This window comes from Saccoglossus kowalevskii, chromosome 13, assembly GCF_978046115.1.
Source record: "Saccoglossus kowalevskii chromosome 13, keSacKowa6.1, whole genome shotgun sequence".
Taxonomy (NCBI): Eukaryota; Metazoa; Hemichordata; class Enteropneusta; family Harrimaniidae; genus Saccoglossus; species Saccoglossus kowalevskii.
The window spans coordinates 9,211,308-9,232,850 of NC_140653.1; the positions used below are offsets into that span (position 1 = coordinate 9,211,308).

At 38.7% G+C, this 21,543-nt stretch overlaps 1 long non-coding RNA gene across 1 annotated transcript; it reads right to left on the bottom strand.

The window, feature by feature from the left end:
• Positions 1 to 17,143: 17,143 nt before the first annotated feature.
• Positions 17,144 to 17,999, bottom strand: LOC146734951 (uncharacterized). The gene is made up of 3 exons (XR_014931300.1): positions 17,872 to 17,999; positions 17,320 to 17,467; positions 17,144 to 17,221 (listed from the first exon to the last, which is right to left on the bottom strand). It is a non-coding gene; the product is annotated as an uncharacterized LOC146734951 (long non-coding RNA).
• Positions 18,000 to 21,543: the final 3,544 nt, after the last annotated feature.

The window sequence follows — 21,543 nt, forward strand, 5'->3', positions numbered from 1 at the left end:
CAATTTCTGCGAGCTGAAACAGTAGACGAGCGATTATAGAACCTTATCATTATTGCTGTTGGCCATCTTACACTGTGCTGAGCGCGGAACTAGACAAAATTTACCTTGGGAAAAATCGTAGCCATAAAAAAATATCGGCATCTAGTCTGAAAGATAGTATTGAAATTAAAGTCCCCTAGAACCGAGTCTTTATTATTGTTATCAATTAATAATGTACACTATTAATCTATTATTTACTTATTAGAAAGCCGTACTTTACTAAACGATCCATTCCGACCTATGACCGTGATCGCCTTGTCGAATCGAGACTGGTGGAAAAGAAACATTCTCTTCCAAGTGAGCGTTTCATTAAGAATGTAAACTCCGAGGCGGTATCAGTTGTTTTAAACATACAACTGCTTGATCCTGAAATTTCTCCAGCCCCCTCCCCCAGTTAAAGCTTCCACAGTCGTTGCAGCCTCTTGTTCGCCGACATGGGTCCCATGCTACATTGTTTGTTTACGCGAAACGCTAACGCGCTCTGCACGGCCATGGCGCTTTAAGGCGTCCTATTCGATATGGGTCCCATGCGACGAATACAACATGTGTAAACAAATTCTAACGTGCGATGCTGCTTTCAATGTTAAAATACCGAGACACAGCGAGAGTCAACCATTTCAGAACTCACATGCTTTACTTGCTTTTGCTTTGCTCCTCGGAGAACACAACTTCAACAAGCCTGTACGGACGACTGACTTGCCAGTCACTGATGCGTTCACAATGTTTTGTTTTGTTCAACGGTACATGTTACTGACATTTTGCTGGAAGGTAATAGAGCTTTTGAAAAGAGCGAGCGAGAGAAAACCTCCGTTGAAATATGGGGAGGAAACAAGAGTGTAGCCAAAGTAATCAATACTGAAGTCATCCGGAAAATTGTTGAGACGAGTCAGTCTGTCTTTGTCTGTTTGACTGCTAACATCTATCAAAAATAGACATGGCTTAGTACGGAGCGCTCTGGGTGAAACTCTCCCAATGTGAATGCGTAGTGTTTATTTTGTTGCTACGGTTGCCGGGTCGAAATCAAGTACATTGTGTTATATTCCTGTCTTGAGCTTGCCAAAATTATCGACTTGGTTATTTGGGCCAATGTCTGTACTGTATCATTCGACTCCATCGTATTAAGCAAATTTCGTTTCAATCTAATAAACACCTGCTTATATGAGTGTAATCAAAATTGAATTAAATATCGAATTAATATTACTTAATTAATATTAAAGTATAACAGATAATTTATAGATTATTGCTACTCTAAGGCTGGACAAGAGACTCGCGGAGAAATGGTTTGAATTAAAAACATGCAAAAAATGACATCGTACTAGCGCCGATTAACTGATAATCGATGTTAATTTCCAGCCACGTGACATGATTAAAGATAGTATTGATATGTTTACATAAGTAACCCAAGAAAGTCACGTGACTAGAGTATTATTTCTAAAACAATGGCTGCAACATTCGACAGAAAAATGTATTCACGAAATCTAACAGATGCCCAAACATTGCCCACAACTCGGCGTACGTCCTCTCCTAGCAACCATGCATAATTGATAAAGGTTGCCAGGCGACCGTATCAGGCTGGCATGCGAGGCTGGAAGAGTTTCGCATCACACGCGACCTGTCGGACGGTCGTTTCGTGGAGTCAACCTAAATTAGTGGGGACAGTCGACTCTACAGACCACCAACTCACATGGATGAACGAGTCACGTGTACCTCTCACACCATCGCGCGTGATTTATATTATTTTCTCAGTTTAAATTTCATCAAACGATACATGATGTATTTGTGTAAATAAACAGAACTTGAACGAGGTTAGCGTCGCATGTCATCGGGGGGGGGGGCAGCTGGACTTGACGCAAAGCCATATTAAAGTGGCCCGAACTAACCTAAATTATTAGAAAGCTTTTCTTTTCAAATTTTATAATTTTCTATCGTGGAGGATTTTTTGACAGGTCAATCACATATTTTTCTGTTGGTATTCGTTTCTCACGAGCGCCAGGAAATTGCAAACTGCGAAACAGATAACTCGTGGTGCAAAGACAGTCTTATCTTTGTTGTCATTGACAACGCTTCCAGTAACACATATAATTCAGTAGCCGTTTACGAGGGTTTCTTTCCCCTTTGTCGTTGAAAATATTTGAAACAGCCGCAATTCCATGTTTAAATAAGGCAAACGACAAGAGTCTGCCCAATCAATCCCCCTCCCTCTGCATTCAAAGAAAGAACATTCTGACCAGTTGAATAGCCAGGACTGAAATCAGTCACGGAAAAGTGGCGGTGCTGGCGCCGGTGGTAGGACATTAACGAGTCCTTTGGACAAGCAGAGCCTTTACTGTGCGACCATCCTTAACAGGCGTCGGGACTCAATACAGGTCACGTGATCATATCCAAATGTCACATGCCGCTTACAAAGGTTATGCGCAATTGGTTATTTATTAAAAAAAAGTAAACAGAAAAAAAAGTACAAAAAGTTTAGTTTCACTGGTCAAAGAATGCCAAAGAATATCTATTCATTATATCTCCCACCAAGTCAGTGAAACCGTTATCTTAGGGGGTTTATTACGGCATGCATAGATGATAAGACTGTATCTCTCCCTTCTGTTAAATACTGGAATGGCGTACCCAAGAACTTAGTTCGCAGATAAACTCGTCTGACTTCCTCAATATTTAATCTTTTTTGCATAGTTATCCCTCGGAGAAAACTTTGCTTCAACGCAAACTCTCACATCACGTTATGGGGGATAAGCAAAATCCGGAGCAACAACTAGTACGCTACATTTACCGTTCGGTGCGTATTGCCAAGTTTTTCCAACGCCCGAGAATACGAATGGTACACTCTGCGGACAGAGGCGTGGAGTAGAATGGTGGTATATGGCAAACTAGTCACTTACATAAACAAACATAACGGATAACTTGGAGAATATGGAGATGCGGAGTCAAACAAACCACAGAGCTGCAGTCATGTCTTCTTCGAGCCATAAATCATTACTAGTATACAAAAAAAACGTCCAACTGTTTAAAACAACCTATACAGTTAATGTCACATGGCATATGACTGTGTCCACTGGATTACTTCGTTGGCGGTTAAGGAATACGGTTTTTGTTCAATTCCGTTGCCGTATTTCCTGGGGTGCAGATTATATGTGGTTATCGTGATAGAGACTGAGATCGCACACCGTGACGTGTTCTAAAATTCTACAGTGAAACACGCACTTTAGAGCGGACCAACGTAGACAAAGTAATGCAATTAAGTTCGCGAATCAGTAATTAAAACAAATTCATGGTCAAATTAATTAAATTAAATTAAATTAAATTAAATTAAATTAAATTAAATTAAATTAAATTAAATTAAATTAAATTAAATTAAATTAAATTAAATTAAATTAAATTAAATAGCTTTGAGATAATTTAAAAGTCTATTTAAAAAAAAAAAATACAGGTGTGTATACACATACCCCCTCCCTCCCATTCCACGCACGCGCACACGATTCATTACGCATAGCCACTTTCATTTGGGTATTCAGGTCCCAACTAGAGGATTACGGTCCACATATCAGCGTCTTCTGATAGCACGATTGGACTGCACCCGGCCGTGAAGCAAGGATACTTAGTAAAGTCTACGATCACTTCTCTTTATCTTTATCTTTACACACAATTTATATCGAATGGGATTCGCGACATTTAAAGGAATTCCAGAAATGACTGTATATAAAAGGTCCTTTGCAAGTCATGACAGCTAGGGCGAGAAATACGGTGAACGCTCTAGTTAGAAACGACGCCAATCACTTCGCTGGGTTCTCTAGTTTGAGACCATGACTGGTTGTGAAATGTGCAGAATTCTCTTATTAAAATTTGGATTTGAATACCAAATGTGATTGCATGTGCTTTCAGTTTCGAATGATTGTGCACTATAAACCACGTGACCATATTAGTTTGTTGGAGCAAGAAAGACAATTTGAACATTTCACGATCATGTTTGTCTGGATATTAGAGTAGAGGCAACGTTATAAACATTATATAGACTCCGATATTGGTATGTTTACGTTTACATAGTAAGTGTATTACGCATCAAGCATGAATCTCTTTCATTTCATTCACGTGCGCGGCGACGGACATTGTTATTTTCTTTTAAATTGATTATTGAATTAATACCATTACTAAAGGTATTGCTATTTTTTAAAATAACGATATTTAATAGGTACCAGTTGACATTTCCATTGAAATATATTCCTGCTTTCTGCATTTTTTTTCTTAGATAATATATTGCGTGCTAGTAAGTAAAAGCACAAGTTTACGATTTGTGTCCCTAATTTAGAAACAACTAATAGTGGTACATCTTCGCCATAATTTATTATTTGCCAAAATATTTGGAAATGACCTTAAGAAATAAGACCACTAATTTATCAGCACCGATAGTCTAAACAATGTTCATTTCATAAGTATAATCATTTTTTTTTTACAATCATGTCTATTCAAATCAGTACATTACAGAAAGTACTACAGGGCCCAACCAATTACGGTCACACAAAAGGTCACACACCCCTGCAAGTTTTCCGGGACAAACGATGTACAAACCATATTTAGGCAATGTTACTCATGGGGGAAAGTATTGAACAAATTGGAAAATATCGCTTCGGAACGTTTTGTTGTTGTTGAATGAAGTGAGCATCAACAGACGTTATTCTGAAGAAGTAATTCGGTTAATGGAGATGGACTGTAGCAAAGACTGATTTATTAAACGACGTCGCTGCTCTCTGTATGATGAGGTAGAAACTGCATTATTATGAGATACAAAACACATTTCGTCCCGTAATCCCGATTTTTAATTACACGTTTTATCAATCGCCAAATCGTCACTTGATGAAGGTGTAAACTCCGACCTGCGAGGGTTGTCTAAGCAAAACAGGCTCTTGGGGGGGAATTAAAGCTTTCAAGCTGATGGCTAACCGCGCGATCTCAAGTAGCTGGCACTGTCATGGTTTTGTGTATTACCCAAAATGACGATCCACAATTGGTACTGACAGCTCTGATATCGAAATTAGCCTCGATTGCGGCGACGCTTGGGTGTCATTTCTTACTATGACAAATACTCCAATATTTCAATCGCAGCATTGATGCATTCCGATCTGAGAAGTACCTGTCTTTTATATGTGCGTTGTTGAGCTGTCAATGTGTAGAAATAATATGACTGTCACTAATATTAAAAACATATTCGAAGTGCGCGATTGTGATTGAAAATATATAGATTAGGACGCCTAATCACTGTGGTGTCGAGTTGAAAACGAATTTGAGAAAAAAGCTCCACCGATCAAGTTCAATAATAATAAGTGGTGATTTTTTTGGAAGAAAAAATGTGTAATTATTTTTTGGAGTGCTATCATTCGAAACAAATCAGCAAGCAGCCAATATATTGAAATGGTGCTTGCCACTTCCCTACTGATGTATATCTGACCAATATGTTCATATTGCCCGGGTAAAGTTGGTCTGCTTTCGTCGAGAGCTTGGGGCAAAACACCGCTGAATTTTGTGGCGTGTTTCTCCAATTAATACTGATCGATTTACAAGGAGTGAGATAGGATGTGAAATAGTTTGAAAAAAGCCGCCAATTGTAGCTCAAATGTTTGCCCGACGGCTACTGACTCCCTTACAAGGGTTTCATTCCTTTACGTTTCAGATTTCAACTTCCTGTCCTGGAACAATGAGGTTCCCTGAGACGATCGAAGTGTCTCTACTTGCAATGTTTTTATCCGTTCTAACATCAGCTTCTTACGCACGAATTGAACTTGACTTTTTTATAAAGATGTGTCTCGGCCTCTGTGAATTATTTTGAAACCATATTGCCGACTCGTGTAAAACAAACTCTGCATAAAAAAACAAACACTGACCGCAATAAATTACGTGAGTGCCCAGGTTGCACGAGACCACGAAGAAAGTCGTCGCCCAATATTTTATGTCAGTGCACCCATGCATCGAGCACACTGACAGACCGTAACGATCAAAGCTCATAAAATCGCCAATTTAAAAAATCAAAACCAAGTTCGCTCACTTAAAACACGGCATCGCAGAAAATTGGCTACAGCTGGAATAAATGGAAAATGGTATAAACCAGGATACACTAATAAATATTACTTTGATGCAGGTGGTCAACGTCAATCTTATAACTTGGGTTACATGGACTGCGCAATTTTTGTATTTCTGGAGGCCCGATGTAGATCTACAACTACTCGAGATTATTTTAATATTTAGAAAATTTGTGTTTTGACTTAATCAGTGTCACATAAAAAGAGAAAAGGAATACAAGTTTTACATGAACATTCTTTTGACTACGACGTTGCCTATGAACATGAGCATCCACTGTATGGATTCAAGTTCTTCTATCAGTTCTAATATTGGAAAATATTTAGCGTCACCTGCCTGACGTACGATTTGTTCTAAATCATACAAAGGTACATCAGTTGTAAATCAAGATGTTTGGTGGTTAATGTTTGTTTTGCAAAAACAGCGATAAACATCGATGCGATTGAGCATGTGATAAATCATGTCCAAAACCTCAATTGTGTGTGTGTGTGGGGGGGGGGTTGATGTTGTCGTGGCCGTTAACTTTATCTTGTACCCGGGCCCCTGGCTGCAGCGTCAGTGCCTCAAATGTTGTCAAATTATATATGATCAAGGGCTTAGCTCTTTGTGTTACATTGAATACAGGGTTCCGGGTACTAACTTTCTGCTCATAGAGAACACACATACTTCACATAATCTTCGAGATAAAAATGATCATTTGAAAAACAAAACACAGCTGAAACAACGTTTTTTGTGAATAGTCGTATCAATGGACTTGTTAGAGTTCGTATTGGTGGGGAGGAGGATTTTTTTCAGGACGTCGCTGGACAATGATATCGGGTGGGATGCGAGCTCAGGGCTAGTGTAGCATGAATCGCAAATAACCCATCGTTTCGCTGTATTTTCTTATCTCATAACATAACAAGCCAAGCATTTTCTTTTAACGTTTGCTTTTGGAGTATATCATTCTAATCAGTTTAAACGCTACTGCAAATGTGACTTGGAGTCCCAGGAGGCCGGGTGAACGAAGTCGTTTCATCTCAAGTCGGACATTGAAATATTCCCTTATGACTTGAAATGAGAATTCCCACGTGGTACCAGTAAGATATCGGTGCGTCTGAATCCATACATGGTTGGTTAAACTCGAATGCCTGGCAGTTGCGTGAGAGTGTGTGTGTGTGTGTCTCACAGAATGCACGGAAGCAGAGCCTTCGCGTCAGCGAGCGCCATGATTTATGGAAGTAGTGTTGGACTTCGGTGCATTTTCAAACATGGCCATAATGACCAACAATGAATCATGCCTAACTTGCATGTATTCAGTCACGACACTGACAGTAGCTTCGTTATTCTCACTACTGTGCTGCGAGTCGCCTTACACGATAGGTTTCGAGATGATAACAACAATGGAGTTTTCAAACAACTTGACAATTTTGTGTTATGGGTTGGAGGTGGAGATTGATAAACTTCATTGCTATACAGAAGCCGATTACACACAACAACATAACGGACGTTTTTGGAAATATATTAAGATAAATAAATGGTGTCAGAAAATGTCAGAATGTGGGAAATACAAACGTGAATCTCAAAATTAGTGTAGGTGATCACATGGTGATTACAACCAGTACGTATATACAGTCTGTATCCACTTTCAGATGGACAAGACCATGGCCCAACTACTCCTCTACAACGGAACATAACACAACATGGAGTTAAAAGAGAATCTTTTTTAACTCCGTGCACAGAACGTACAAGCGGGAATCACAATGGTAAAAAGGAGAATTCGGATAGTGTTTCCATGTCATGTGTGTTTTTGGTTATATTTTCAAGGTTTGCCAACTCATCAATACAGCACTTTTTCTCGTTTAACCCCTTTGTCCAGTATTCGTTTGGTACCCACTATTGGTGTCGATGGTCTTGTTGAACTAGCCAAAAGGTAAATACGGAATGAATGCGCGTTTTGAGTTGAATGACAAGGCAGTTAGATCCGAAAAACAAACAACGCTATCGAACGTTCAGTTATTTTGTTATTATTTTTTTCGTTAAATAAGCCAAGACAAAGCCGAGGAAGCTGGCAATTGTTGTCTGATGATAAGCCTGGCACATTAACAACAGGGCGCTAATTAGTGCTGAGAACACAGTTTACCTGCGGCTGTTTGTTTTCATTCGGAATTTTCTTGCCCCACCCACGAATTTAAGTCTTTGTAAACTCAACTGGTTTGGAAAACACCCTCATCACTTCTAGCAGCCATACCCCAAGGCTGCAATATAAGCAAGAGTCACATTTCCACATTCTGTGAAAGTTTGCAAAAGTTGGGTATAATGTATGATGACTGGTTTTGAAGGTATCAAGACCTGCTGATGTTGGTGGCCGCACAATGTTAACCGCTATTCCCGAGTGGCTCGGAAGTGATCAATCACAAGCCCCGTCTCAGCCCGCCCACACAGTGACTACTGTAACTTCACTTTTCAGGAGAAGTCACGTCTTGCTCATCGAAAATTGAAACTGTCTTAGATTTCGGCAGAGCTCGAACGAATTGTTGGTCAGAATTTAACAATAAAGTTTTGAACATAGATTCATTTAAAAAAAAAAAACTTTCGAATTTCCTTTCAAGCACTTTAGTCAGTTTATTTGTTTTGTTATTTTTAGTCAGATAAAGCACGGATTTAAATGAAGCGTTAGGATGCAGCATATTTAGATCGACAGGCTTGGGAAGTCGGGCCGCTATGCAGTCAATTTTGGGTGCTTTGTACGCTCTTGAACGGACAAAAGTCGCTAGTGTTAGGCAAACACTCGGGCTATTGAAAAGAAGTCGGACTTCAAGGGTGCAAGCAGTCAGGCGTTTAGACCAACACATATCGATGGATGGTAACCTAATATATAGCCTCCCTCTTTGCCATACAATCCCATTGTGTTGTAATTATCGAACATCGGGACATTCTGTCAATGAAAACACAAGAGGGGAGGGGCTAAGGCGTAATATGAGAAACTATTATACATAAATCATAGCGCACAAGGCCTTCATGCAAATGCCTCACATCAGTATTACCAAAGGAGAATCGAGTTCCAGTCTAGCATCGCCTCATTTCAAGACACAGACGAATCACTTTTAAGAGGGAATTTCTTGGATTGCTCTAAAAATAGCGTTATTTATTAACATTTCGCTAAACAAACTAAACAACGAGCTTATGTTAGTGGGGAGCGACAGGAGCAAGCTCAAACTGAGATGTCACCATGGCGACCGACTTTTGTATATTGATCTATTTGTTCCCTAATATTATTTCGAATCTGTCAAAATCGAACTGGTCCGAAAAAAGTGTGTGACGAGCTCTGCTTTTTTATTTTTATGAGCTGGGGGATTGTTTAGTTTGATGCCGAAGGGAGATAAGCCGCCGCCTTGCGACGCTTTCTGTCTAGACGTACAGACCTCACAAGTCAAAAAACAAAACTGTTTTGATTGTAGTTCTCGATAAAAATGCACGTCATCAGGGGAGATGGCGAGTTACGAGGAGTGTTTGGAGCGTTTTCTCCGTCTATATTCCCATAGCAACACGCCGATGGTGGTCGGGCTGTGATTGACTCAGTGCTCGGACCAGGGCTAGAAAACAAGGACTGACGGGTAGGATTTTTGTATAGGTAACTTATACTGTTTTCGCGACATAAAGCATGGCGCCGAAACTCAAACAACGCACAGTCGTCACAATAGAGGAAACCGCCTATGGTTTGTGTAATGCACAACTCCCAAATAATCCGTATGAAAAGTCAGGAATTCCTCGCGCCTACCACGTCATACACTGGGGTTCCACAAGGGTTTTCAGTTGCCGAGTACACAAACTGAAGTGTTGGTCTCCGTTACGCTTGCGCTCCTTCGCTATGTGCAACTAACCCCTGGTACGTATCTGTAAACTCCGCAAACAACACGCGTCATCTACAACACTTCTGCTTATCACATCGCCACTTCTATAAAATCGCTAACTTCTTGACAAGAAAAACATTTACTTAATGCTTTTGAACGAGATTGCTGAAAAGAGGCGCATCCGCAAAAACATGCACACCGATAAAAATAGTATACTTTGTTTTGGGACCCGAGTATCACGAACTGAAGCTGAATTTGAATGCTATGGGTTCATCCGGGCTATGGAGGAATCTATATGACAACCGGCTGGTATTATTGCGCGGTATATCGAGGATTTGTGATTTCACGCCCTATTACCGCCAAGCATCTTAACAAGTCCCACCATAGAGCTAACATGTAAAACGAACTTTACTACGCTAAATACCTCACCCTTAATAATTCAACACCGCCGAACTCCCATTCCAAGCTGACTTGTCAATCATTTTCTTCGTATCAATCGGCCTGGGGCACAGCATACCTTACTCGGCGTGTCTCAGCCATTGTTTACCGGGTGGTTTATACAGATTGACCAAGAAGAAAACAGTGAAGCGACTTGAAGGAATATGACCTGTTGGTTGTTTTTGACCCTTTTCTTATCAGATTTCAATAACTAACAGGCTTAAATTCGAGAATGACATTCACTGAGAAACATGTGAGAAATCCGAATCGCTATAGAACTCAATAATACTATTGGATAACATGTGTCCCTTCCGGGATAGAAGTATTCGAGATTTGAAGGTAGATCGATTGTATTGGGTGTTGCCACCACGGGGATTAAGACAAATCCCGGCACGGTTCTCAGGTGTTCTCTGAAATCAGCGGGAATCAGTTTTCCGTTTCGGCGTCAAAATCGACAACTATAGTGCATGTCGTGATAAAGCCTTAGGCTGGGACAACGTTTTTGTTTCACCGATTTAGAAAATATATATAGATAACCTCAGCTTGGCTTTATTATCATTTCCACGGACCGGTCGATAATTAGCGTTTCTTTTCATTTTTTTTCATTTTTTTTCTTTTTTAATTTTCTTTAGCATGACGTGTATAAATGACGTGTCAATAAATTCACTCATTGAGCGAGTATACATTCGCATATAGCCAATCACAGCTTTATTTTGATTTGAATCTGACGTGAAATATTGATACTCATTCTCTCTGAACAACAAAGGCATTCCCATCATCTTTATAAATATTTCTAAATTTCACAATTCAAATTGAAGCGAGAGGTTTCTTTTGGCCGATTGAATAACATTGGAACGTTTTCAAATGATGTTATTCCGCGCTATAATGTTCGTTGATCGTCTGGTTGGATTCAACTGCAATTGAAATTCATAAATATTTATAAAGATGAAGGGAATGCCTTTGTGACGACAAGAATATGTACATCAGACAAAATTCAACAAGTGTTCTCGTAACAACTGACGAAGTTTGCGAGATATCCGAGATTCGTGAAAAACGCGGTCGCGAAATATCTATAAATACTTTAAAGTTCAACACAAAATAACATAAAAGCCATGAAATGTAGATATAATCATCGTTCCGAATTGTTTTTACAAATTAATTTATACGAATATGATTATTGCTAATATAAACAACAATGCATAGCGCGGCTTGATGTATTTGTTTCTTGGGTCTATTTAGATATAGTGACCAAACTACAGAGTTGCAATTGTCTCATGCCAGTTCTTGTCTGGCCCACATGTATGCTGCTATGAATTACACAAAAATCACAATGGGTAGATCAGTTACAATGAGGGATTTTACAATTATGGTAGAGAAAGGAAAAACAGTTACAAAGCTGACTTTATAAGAAAAAACGGAGCGGGGTTTGGTTTATTGAGGCAATTGTTGAAAAACAAACAAAATCATAGTGATCTACATCATAGTAAATAACAAGCAGCCTGTCGGCTGAGATAGCTCCGCTGTTAGCAATGCACATTGCAATTAAAGAACAGAAGATATCATTAGAAAATGAACAATATGCATAGTATCGAAGCAACAGGACTTGCTGTTTTCAACAAGAATTCAAAAATATCACTTTTCACCAAAAATAATCATCAAAATTAGATAATTGAAGATATCACCACGAAATTAACAAATTTGAAAGAGGTCCACATGTAGTACCTATCTATGTAATATAAAAGCAATTGGACTTGCGGTTTTTAACAAGAAGTCGAAAATATCACTTTTTACCAAAAATGATAAAAATATTCATCAAAATTAGAGAATTAAAGATATCATTACAAAATGAACAAATCCAAGAGAGGTCCACATGTAGTACCTATATATGTAATATCAAAGCAATTGGACTTGCGGTTTTTAACAAGAAGTCGAAAATATCACTTTTTACCAAAAATTACAAAAATATTCACCAAAATTAGAGAATTGAAGATATCATGAAATGAACAAATCTGAGAGAGGTCTACCCAAGGTACATATACACCAAGTATCAAAGCATTCAGGCTTGTAGTTTTCAAGAAGAAGTCGAACAAGTAAAACATCGACACGGACGACGACGGACAATCACTCATATGATAAGCTCCGCTCGACAAAGTCGACAGCGGAGCTAAAAAGTTCTCCATCTTTCACCTCCACTCCAACACACATTATCTGTGTGATGTACGCTCTGACGTCGCAGATATTTCAACATTTTAGGACCGTTCACGTGACACTATCACGTGATACCCATCATGTGCGTGTTTTTTTTTTTGCGACATTCGAACAATTTAATTTATTAATTATATCTAAGCCACCTGGGTCCTTTCTCGTTAAAAATTACGATTTACTGTATAAAATAGAGTTTATTTTACTCATTTAGAACGCAAACAAAAATGCCATGTGTATTATTTTTGTGAAAGTAGTGGGATTTGGCAATTGACCTTACTTGATCACAATCAAGACTCGTGCGTGGGGATTTCTTTCATCTGTTGGATTGTAGATAACCAAACCCACGTAAAATGAAATTTTTCTCCGCGCTATCTATCTATAGAGATAGTGGAAACACGGACAAAATTCAGGAACCATTCTCAGCGCGCGAGAAATGTATACTCGATGTGGTATACGATTCGTCGTAATGATCGTGTTGACTGCACGGGGCGGCTGCCAGTGGGTGGTTCCCTAGCGAATGTACACAGAACCTGTCACAGAAACCACACAGAACCTGTCGCAGAACTCTTTTAGCGGAAAGACGTCAAACACAAAGCCTGAACATCGGAAAACTCGACATCTGTGAACCGTTCTATCATCCGCGAAAAAAAACGATTGCTAAAACACGCTGTAAAGCACTCCCCAAGGAACCAAATATGAGAAATAAATTTAGAAAAAATATCAGCGAGTAGTCATTTCACGAAACGTTTGATTTTAGCCTGAGATAAAAAAAAAAAAGCAGATCGGGGAAATGTCCATTGTTGTCGGTAGCCGATGAATCGCAGAGACATCAGAGACAACGTGGATCGATAAACTTACTTCCCATGACGGGATGAATGAGTTCTATATTTTTATGCATAACCAGCTTACTGAAAGACTTTGTGTTTGCGTTATATCTCCCAAAGAAAGTGATTGCGGAACTGGTTGCCCTCCCATGCAATTAATAAACTTAAACATAATAGCAGTCATCACATCTCTCAAAATTCTATTACGGGGAACCGCAATCTGATTTTGACAGCTCCAGTGTCAAAACACACCTTGTCGCAAGCTTTTTATGTTGATTATCCCTTTTTTGCCGACCGAAAATCGGGTGGAGAGCTAATTTTAAAGTAATGGTAGGTTAAACTTATCTTGCTAATAGTCAGAGATAATTCAAATTTTACAAACGTTAGACTTGTGTGAAGGAAGGAGAAAGTTTTTGTTCGGTACCAGGCACGGGTCACAATTTGGACCTCCCTCCATCGAATTCCGACTGAGGCAAGGTCAGAGGTCATATCGTGTCGAACACCCGGACAGTAAATATGACCTAATACAGTATTATGGTAACGACTGTTGTTAAGGTCAGTAAGTTGATGTTCTCAACATGATCCTGAGACAACAGTGACCTATGCACGCCGATACGACTCCGTAGACAAAGCATTTAATATAAAATTCACAAATCAGGCTGATGCTATCATAATACTACAAGAATTTCCAATATTAAACCTTGACGTTTGTAATATTAAACTGTAAGCTGTTGAACTTCAATAATAACTGCTTGCATGTTTTTTTTCTTCAAATATTGAGAAATTCTCGTTTATATTTGAAACCCCAAATAAATTACCCGGATGTGTGACCTTTATGGGTCATGCATACATTCTAGTTCAAATAAAATATCTTACATGTGGTTCGGGTTGAATGTGACCTCAATGACAAATAGGGAGATTTGTTTTCTTTGGGGGGAGGTTCTTCAAAGAAATTATTTTAAAGACTTTTACACGGCCTGGTTAATATATTGTCTCTCTGCGAACTTGAACCTTGCTCAAAAATGTTATAGCAGACAATAATGGTACTCATGCTAATCAATACTAACGAATACTAGTAATAATGACTCATTTTGTAAAATTGTTCTTGGCGATGACATATACAGTAAAACACTACTGTTAAAAAAATAGTTGTAATTCTTGCAAATGTTGAGCGTTGCAGTCGTTGCATGGCGTCGTGTATCCCATATACGACGTACACAGCGCTTTGCGCGACGACCGTGGCGTTTTAAAAATGGCTTCATCTACAGAACCGACAGATTGATTCCTATTCGGCGGTACTATGGGAAAAGCCAATGACGTAGAGTCGATCTTTTTTTCTTCTAAATACACTATTGTGACAACGTAAGCTAGTTTTTTTCGGGCATACTAGAAACCGGGTGTCAAAACATCAGGATGGTCAATACTAGGCGAATGGAAATGGTAATTTTGTTTTCAACGGTTCATAAATAGGACGGGACTAAACGCGTCTATCGAACGAAGTTAAACGCTGGGAATCGAAGTAAGATTTTGGCTCATTAAGTCCCACAATAACAGGGATATACGTAAACTAGTGTAACAGCTTAAACATTTCGTTGAATAGACTAATAACCAATTCTGAAGCTGTACTAGCTCTACACGCTACAGCAGAAGAACAATGAATTGATTTAAAGAATTAAAATCAATGAATCAATAAATCTATTATGCGTTTTTGTCGAAATATAAAACAATATTCAGCGTTATGAATTGCGTTAGAGGCACCACTAGTAACTTTTCGACGATGGATTCTTGAGCGGGTTCACTCACTGTTAGGGCCTCTTCCATGCAAATGTTATGAACTCCGACGTTTACACTTGGTGAAGTTCCCACGCATGGAAGCCCTTGAAATTATATTTACCAATGCAAAGTATGGACACACCAATTGTCACTTGTGTGGAACAATAGAAGTGCTGCCGACTGTTATGTTAATATTAGAATTCAACGTCCGACTATTTATTTCACAGGATGACGACGAAACAGACGTTTCGGAATTCGCCAAGGCTTCGGCAAAAGATGCGCGTAAAATAATAATGTATTTACATAATCACAGTACAGCACTAGTTTGATGCCGGTTGACGCGGTTGACAGCTCATCAACTTGTTACGCCGTGTTATTGAATTACTGTTCGACATTGGGTAGAACATGGTCCTACAAGCATAGCAAACATACACGACTGCCAGGCTTATCTGCCGCTCTGCTGGGAGCCTGTCAGACCGCCTACCCAAATGCAATTCAAGGTCGACATTATTCACACCACCGGAATTGTTGTCAGAGCCTGGAAATTCACTTTCCCTAGTTTAAATTCACCCTCTCCCGTGTGTCTCGGCGCAGCAATTTACGCTGTTTCTGGACCAGAAGAGAAGAAGGCGGTAGGCTTTCAAGAAGCGAGCCACCGTGTTTAACGGGTATAATTTAATTTGCTACGCGCAGAATAGCCCAGCCAAAATCATAGTCGTTTTTGGTCTGTTCCCCCAAATTAAATCAGCCGTCCTTTTATAAAAACGCTTCGCGTGTATCAGGAACCAATTCACATCATATCGCGGAATTTTATTTAAAACGACAAGTGTGAAAAAACACCTAAAGAAATGCCAGAATACTTTCTCGTTGCATGAAAACGCTTTTCACTTCACAGTCTCTGGTGGCCCCTCTCTCACTCACTGACTCATAAGAAGGAAAATCGACCACATCGAGAACAAAATCGAGGAAACCCAGCGTAAAAACGGTGCAAGTCACGTGTCTGGAAATCTCAAACAGGTTTCTATGGCCTTACAGAGTGAGGATCAATATTCCGTTTTTTTTCTATTGCATTAAATTTGCTTTCTTCACGTTTCAATTCATTCGCCTTTACAGAGATTCTTTTGTCTATGTTCCTATAGTCTCAATACTGAAATCACAACTACAATAATTTAATTTAACGCGTTTTTTTTTCCCGACGTCTTTCACTTTTAATGTAATATAGTAATTAATGTATGGCTAGCAGAAAAGAATCCCCCATGAACCAAGTAGTGATGGCGATGTCAGAAAAGCAACCAGGCGAGAATACATTTAACAGCAACAAGGGACCGTTGTCTTGAAAGGCATCCATGTGCGTGTTCAAGTATTTTGCGAATTGACAAATGAAATCACTGGCAAGTACGCGCTACTAAAACGAATTCACACAACTGGGAGATAGTACTGGCACAATGAAATGGCTTGCCTATTTTTCATTCTTTTATATACAAAAAATCAAAAGACAGATTGTGCACTAAATATAATTATGAAAAACTGAGAACTGAGTTGCGATTTAAAGCAAAATAGACCAGTGGGAATTCTGAGTCTTTGCTAAGTGATATTTCTTTTTTGCTGCGAGCTGTGAAAATTTTCCACTTGTGAGAAAGAATCCATTTCAGTTCACATCGAGTTCTGAAAAATATTCGAGAGGATTAAAAATAATCGCTACCGTGCTTTGTCGAAAATTAAAGAAAAACGTCGTATTATACGGAATGGGTATATAAACCACAACGTGTAATGACGTGGATTTGTAGACGAATCATTGGCTTAATTCAGCTGTAAATAAAAATGAAAACCAATCCCGTTAAGTTGAAGAAACTACGAATGACCAAGTTTTATTTTCGGCAACTTAGTTATACTTTGAATAATGGACTTAAATTCGACTCAAATGACGTCATATTCCTACCTCGTATTCAATTTAGTAGTGTCGTGGTGAAAAATACATTTGAGACATTATTGTTTATTTTATCTTTTCCCGGAGGTCTGCAACTCTACTGACACGTTCTAGAAATATAAAAAATATGCTATTTAATATAATAAAAAAAATATGAATACTTAAATAGTATGGATCGATATATCGATCGAATGTGAATAGGATTTACCTCGTCAATAACAACATTTCTCTTTCAGCCGGTGCAACACTGGTGTTAACATACATGAGAATACAGCCTTGTGTGTTTACTGGCATTGCACCATTATTTGGTTAGACTCGACGATATGCGGGCTCTTCTTTCACGCTTGTTTATTTCACTAAGGAAGCAACACACACAACAGTAAGGCTACGCAGCTCGGTTTTCAAGCGGTGGTCTCTAACCGACGCCTCGCTGAAAATATCTCACATACCGTACTAGAGAAATTCCCACTGCGAAACCTTGGATGCTCGGAGTCTCTGACGATGGTATATCAAAACGTTGCCACAGAACTTAATGACATTACATGGTTTGAGTTATAAATACAACGACAAAGCTTCGTCCTTGATATTATTATTCATGTTTTAGTTATTACATGTTTTGGTAATGTACGAACAGAAATTTCAAGGAAAAAATTGTATACCAGTAAAGTGACAAGTTGATATTTGAATTCCCTTCAGTATAAACCACAAGCTTAGCACGTTTTCACAAAATATAGCTAAAAAATAATATAAATATATTTACAAATTCCTTGATGAAACCGTCACATCGACACTAGCTCTTCAATGTGCCCAACTACTAGTAGGGAATCAACTCAATCATTTCTGAAAACTTCTACTGGCCTAAACAGTATAATAAAACATGAATATTACAATTTTTCCTAAGAACGTCGATGTTATATTCGGCAATCAAGCGTGATCCAGTTCAATATAATATAATATGAATATTGACTAAAACAAAAAAACTATTATCACTGAAACATGTAATCCCCTCCCAAATAAAGGTAACACTAAAATAGGCTAAAAATGCTCTTGTTTTTTTTTTTTTTTTTACACTTTTGGGTAATAAAATACTCCGATGTGAGAAACAGTTGGTGTTTTGTCCCCAGCTTTCAATGAATAATAAAAACACGCACAATACACAGCGAGTTTAGTCACGTGACTAGCACGTCCGCTCTGAGCAGACGTTGATTCTGACATTATTGAAATCAAGTTGACATTTTATTTGCAAAGTATAACGTATGAATTGAATTCATGTGTATTCGGTGTGTTTTTCTCTTTCTTCGATTTCGGATTCCGTCATATTAGATGATTACCCGTAGTTCTCACAATTGACTCACTAGAAACGCCATGCAAACGAGTCACCGGCGCCAGCGGTCTTCCATCCCTTGCCGGAAGTTTCTTGAACTTCAGCGAGACGGGCGTGGTGGAATCGAACTAAATATAACCTGATTCCATATTCCAAAAAAAAAATATATTTCTATAGAAACATTATTATATCGACATGGATTTGTTATAAAATGATCTAGGACCCGCCTTGTGAATTTAGTGAACATTAACATGTTATGATGTACTGGTTTAGTGAAAATATTATAGCATGACGTGACTATTACAAGACAAGATCAGTGACACTGGTAGAAGAAAATTTGGAATATAATATTTAACCGACTGGTATTTTACGAGGTCAGCGAACTTTTAAATTCAAACGCAGTGTGAATGTGGCACCTCCTGTCAGCGTTAAAATTATTGAATATTCCAAATTATAAGTGCCAGCAAAATAAACATCTATATTTTTTTCAAATTTAATTTAGTTAGATCAAATAAACGCATTCGACAATAATAAATTTGGACAACGACGATATTCTACTAATAACTATACGATGATTGGTGTTTACATGTGGGAAATAGAAGTTTGATTTCTGACCATGTGACTCTCTTACCCTTACGCACTAAAAGATCGGATGAATTTCTTCTACACTGTGAAATACTACTGAAACAGCATGTTGGTGTAATGACGTAATCAGTACGCATTTTATAGAGCGGGCATTAAAACACTTAATTAAAACCAAGGCCTGGGAAACCATACGGCGCAATTCTAGTGCGTGAAGTTGTGAGTATTTTTCTGTTCCGCACAGTTAGCAATTTAAGTAAGTTCTACCCTCTGTATTTGAGAACAGTCATTTAGAACATGTGTAGAACAAAACATGGAACATCTCCGTTCGTGTTTTCAACCGCCATGTATCACGTGACAGCGTTGTGTTGAAAGCTGAAAAACGGACGCGTTGAAAATGACGACTGTGACTCGGAGGTGAATCGGAGAATACAAACAATGCGATTCAAACCAATGAGCTAAAACGTCTCGTTGCAATCCCCTGAACCTATTCAATCAAATACTGGCTCAAACTGGCAAACTCTGTTTTATGGCGTTACTAAGACATTAATGAATTACCAAAATGATCACAAATGTGAACTTAAACGGGCAACATGAATGATTTGATCGTAGTTTTCGTCTAAAACTCACAGATTCCACCCAGTGGCGACACTCCTCAAACTGTATTCCGACGTGGATAACCGACCGTCGCCAATTTGGGGTGTTTATGCCTTCATTAAGCGAACAAACGAGCTGTGGGCGAAGAATGTTGTTCGGCTGAGTGGGCAAATACAAAGATTATGATAGGCTAGGAGACAAGGAGGCTTTGGTGGGAGAGACCGCTTACTATAGACCAGGTGAGAGGGGTAGTCCAACCAACGGAAACCACGTGTGGACAAAGGGGCGGTGGATATAAAGAAGGGGGGTTAAAGAGGCACGAAAAAATCCATGAATACGAGAATTCTACTAAACAAAAGATTGCGTTTTCATGAATGAAGTAACATTGGTGGCTGTGAATAATTAGTTGATAAAGGATCTAAGAAAAAAAGGTGCTAACAGCGAGACTCCGGCCAGTCGGAAGCTTGGTTAGCCTTTTCATGTCACATTGAGGTGTCTACTGCGGCAACCACAAACAGCATGTACCCACTGAAATTATATACAAATCCACGAATAACAAAAACACGCGATTTCAATATTTGTTCATTAAGCGTAACTGAGAGAATGAAATTGGTTTGTCGATACGGGTCCACAAACTCACCACAGAGTTCTCGACCCTTGGCTATATCCAGTAGTTACGTAACCGGTCAATGATTAGCCAACAACAGCGCGTATGCCGCGACAGCTTGGTTCGCATTTACAACCACAGCGAAACGAATTGCAGAATACCGGTGATCAGAGCATCACGCTGTGCATAGCAGTGATTCAATGTCTCCGAGCTCGTATATCACTAACCAGTTGACAAGAAAATGTGTGTTACTCCCACGGAAACTAAACAGGATTACCCCAGCTACCACGGACTACTATAGCAGTCATGATATCAAGTGACGGCGATTTTTCATACACACTAAACATTTTAAATACAGTAGAGGAATATCTATTGGTAAAACATGTGCCGAGTAAATTAAATTAATAGTGTATTAGGGGGAAATTATTACACATACCCACGGCATTATAAAAGATGTTGAAAGTTTCAATCAAAGTTGAAGAAATAAATGTGCGGACAAGATGAGTGTCCTTTAGTAAATTTGTGAATGGAATCAATTTCTCGTTACCGATCTGTTCAATAACGAATGCGTAACATTTCTATGGCAACAGTAATCAGTCAAATAGAGTTCTCAATAGAAAATGTTCATTTCTTTCTACAATTCTCGTATAATTAACTTCTTTCGAACACTGATATCCACGATAACGTCTATAACGATTATTCCTTTAAAAAAACATAACCCAAAATATATTTTACGCGGGAAATGAAACAAATTTCTCTATTTCCCACTAAACTTTGACATTTAGTCACGTGACTAGCAACTCATAGACTGAATGAGACGAGCACAACACAAATCTATATTGTCGAACGTATACCGTTATTAATCTTTCAGTTTCTGTTTTGTTATTTGGTTCTGCAAACGTTGCTCACAGAAAGTAGGACAATTTCATTACATTTATAAAAAATAAATACAAAAACATAAACTGCATGGAAACAGGTATGTTTGCTCAAAATGCTACTTTGAGTTCACAATACGTGAATTTCGGTTATAACTAAATCGTGTTGATATAATGCCGCATCATATCATCAATCCATCACTAAGCAACAATTTACTTGACGATATCGATCAGTGAATGGCAAAAAAAAACAACAGTCAAGTAGCTGGAAAGTTTAATATTGGTTCTCTTTTGAGTTAAAATTACATATAATTCAATCTAACATAATAGAAAGAATCGTTAGTTAGCCATGGGCAACTTGAAGTCGGGGCAAATCACAGATCTCCGAACAATTGCCTTTATCACCGCGCCATTCTCAGAGCGTGTGCGTGCGTTCCAATTGTCACA